Source organism: Mus pahari, chromosome 18, assembly GCF_900095145.1.
Source record: "Mus pahari chromosome 18, PAHARI_EIJ_v1.1, whole genome shotgun sequence".
In the NCBI taxonomy this organism is placed as follows: domain Eukaryota; kingdom Metazoa; phylum Chordata; class Mammalia; order Rodentia; family Muridae; genus Mus; species Mus pahari.
Window position 1 is genome coordinate 32,298,504 of NC_034607.1, and position 3,631 is coordinate 32,302,134.

The window sequence follows — 3,631 nt, forward strand, 5'->3', positions numbered from 1 at the left end:
TCTTAAAAAAAAAAAAAAAAGCGTTTGAAGCTACACTACATCCGACTGTCTTAGCGGGGGCAAGGAAATCTGCATCTGCTGTGGCTGCTGGCTGGATCTTGGTCATGTGTTAGCTTGGCAGAGCTCTGCTGGGTGTTTTCCTCTTCCTCTCGCAGCTGATGGATTTCAAGACACTCGAAACACTAATGGTGCTGAAGAATTTCCATTCCACTCCTTGTGTGTTTGCCTTCTGCACAGGCCTGTCTCCCAGTCGCCCAGGAACCCTTCTGTGAGTCAGGGTGTGTCTTACTTAGGAAGCAAATAACCAGCTATTTTAAGCACGAGATGGTTTAGGCAGTTATGAAATAGCCTGAAAGGATCTTATTTGGTCTCCAAACAGTGTGCAGTGCAGTACGGCAGAACAGACCTGCCCATGGGGCTGCCTGCCGCCAAGACTCCAGGAAGACTGCGGGAGGAAGCCATCACTACCACCACCGAGGTGGGCTTCCAGCACTTTCGGCCGGAGATGCAATCCCAGAGGGAGCCTCTGGATCTCCTCTCAGATCAAATCTAGAGGTGAACGCTGGCATTCGGCCCCGGTGTTCCTTCCCTCTGGGCTTCTGGAAAGAAAGAGCAGAGAGCCAGATGTGAATGGCGCCCTCCTTCTCAAGCAGGTTCATGGAGACTCTAAGTTGTACGTAGCACCCCAGCACCCCAGCACCCCAGCCTTGAGGGGCCATGACGGCAGCACTGAGCCACCTGCTAGAGGGAAGCTGGAGTTAGCACTGGGAATTCACTCTGGCTTTAGTAAGAGAGTGTTATGGACTAGTCTCACCTACGATGGCTGGCATACATTGGGAGCTTTCTTTTCTTTTCTTTTCTTTTCTTTTCTTTTTCTTTTTTTTTCCGAGACAGGGTTTCCCTGGTTGTCCTGGAACTCGCTTTGTAGACCAGGCTGGCCTCAAACTCAGAAATCCGCCTGCCTCCGCCTCCCGAGTGCTGGGATTAAAGGCGTGCGCCACCACGCCCAGCCATTGGGAGCTTTCGATCTGTGAAACAGTACAGATTCCTAACAGAGGAATCAGAAAGCTGATCCGTGGAAGGAAGATTCTCCTGACCTCCCTTTGTCCGTGTTGGTTCTATTTCCCACGGCTTTGACCAAATGCCTGTCAGAAACAACCTCGGGGTCAAGGTCTGCAGGCTCACAGTTTCAGAGGGTGTGTGCAGTCCTCATGGCAGGAGAAACATTGTGTAGCAGCCCCTCAGTGGCAGTGGGAGCCCACGGCAGAGCCTTGTTCATGATGAACAGAGAACAGGACAGGACCCAGGTGTGGGCCATCAAACCTCTACTGTCCTGACCTCACCTCCTAAAGTGTCCTAACTTGTCTGCTTGCCCCCTGCCCTTGCCCCTGCCCTTGCTGGCAGCTTTTGTCTGCCCCACTCCTGTGCCTTCACTGGTATCAGAACCTATGTCTTTGGGACTCTAGCTCAGACTGAAGACCAGCTGAGGCAAGGAGCTTCGTGGATGAAACAACTACAGAACTCTAGTCCTTTTCCATCAATGGAGACATTGTTGGACGAGCCAGACCATAGGCTGTAAGCCATTCTAATAAATCCCCCCTTTTACTCTATATATAGATTCATTCTATCATTCTATTCTTAGAGAAGCCTGACTAATACAACCTCTGACTAAAGAAAAGGCAGAGAGATGGAAGGAGCTATTCCCATAAGACGTTTACAAACTGTTCACAGAAGATGGAAAAAAAAAAAGCAGAACATTGGAAAGCAAATGTATAAAGTCTAAAATGCCACCAACTAGGGCACGGTCCCAGCCCCTCAGCCCTCCCGTCCAACCATACACTGGATGAAGTGGGAGTCACGTGGTCTAAGTCTTTCCTCTTCTGTCCAAACATAAGCTGCTTGGGGTTGAGGACAAGCCTTGGCGGCTCTAGCCTCTTGCATAGTGTGCAGTACCACAGATGCTCAGAGACAACTTGTACAATAGGACTGACTGAAATGCCTGTGTCATGTGAGCTCCTCCCCTCCCCTGCCTTTTGCCCCTCCGAGGTAATACCTGATTAATTTTGGTAGAAGAGGGGAGAGAAGAAAACTGACATTTTAATGCTAGACATGTTTTTATTAGTATAAATTATTATCACTATCTTCGATGGTGCTATTTGAACTTAACTTAGATGTTAACCTGCGGTCCCCAAATCTATAATTAGAAGGTGGGGAGAGGCTGGGTAATGAGGAACGGACAGGGATGAGCTTCCCATGGAAAGGAGGCAGAACAAGGGTGAGGTAGACACAGGCTGGCTAGACATTTCACTGTGGCTGAATTTTATCTTACTTGTAGCAAGGTGTGTATTGTCTGAAGGAGCAAGGTGTTTGAACAGTTGTTTTTCTAGTTGGTGACAATATTGGGGGTTTGGGGACCTTTTGGAGGTATAACTTTTCTGGAGGGTGTACGATAAAGTATGGGAGAGACTGTAAGACTTATGATCTTCCCCCCCCCCCTCCACACCACAACTTCTGGTTCACTTGATCTGCTTCATGTTTGTACCTGAACATGTGACATCTGTGCCTCCTTCATGTGGAAGGGACACGTGACCCAGCATCTCCCTCCTCCTGCTGCCATGCCTCCCTGACCATCACGGACTCACCTAGGTGTCTAGAAATACTTGCCAAATGAAACTTTTGAAAAAGTAAGTCCCTTTTGGTCATGGCGGCTTCAGTTTTGTGTGGCTGTGGTATTTTCTCACAGCAACAACAAAACTAGTAACTGATAGGGGTGTCACAGGAAGGCTTCGAGGAAATGCTTGTGTCTGAGTGGTGCTGTAGCAGGCCCACTTTTGAAGGTTTGAGTCTCGCACCTTCTACAGTAAGCCTGTCGGAGTCCGTTCTTGGCTGTCGTGGTAGAATATGGCAGCCTGGGTAAAACATTAAATTTATTTCCCACACCCTCACTTTAAATCTGATAAGTCCAAGATCACAGACAGGTCATCTGGCCAGGACCTTTTGTGCCACACCATGGTGTGGCAAAGGCACAAAGGATAAGAGTGGTTAGGAGGGGCCGGACCATTCTTCTGACCAATCTATTACTGAGAGAGCGAATCCCCCTCCATGACTGTAAGCCTATCCACCCACGGCAGAGGCTTTTGAAAGCCCTCAGTCCTCAGCGCCATTGGACCAAGGGGTGGATTCCTAACATACAAATCCCAAGGACATATTCAAACCGCAGAAAGGCCCGAAGGCCCAGTGTAGAACTCAGAGAAACCTGCTCAGAAACTGTCACAACAGCTGGAATAGAACATATTAAGAAGCCAGGAGGCTGGAGCCGTTGAGAGAACGTTGTGCACAAACATCTTACTGAGAAGGTGGCCTGGGGTTTGTGCACCTGAGGAAGGTTCCTGAAGCAGGATACCAGTGGGCCACCCCATCAAGTGGCTGGAGAGCAAAGCGCTCATCTCTGGAATGGACTTAGGTCGGACCGCAATTTGAAGGTCAAACATCTGAAGTAATCATGGAAGCAGAGGATGTCATCTGGACAGTGGTATACTGGATAATATCAGGACCATTTGTGTGTGTGTGGGGGGGACGAACAGGGAGAGAGAGAAGGAGGGAGAGGGAGGGCAAGGGGAGGAAGGGAGGG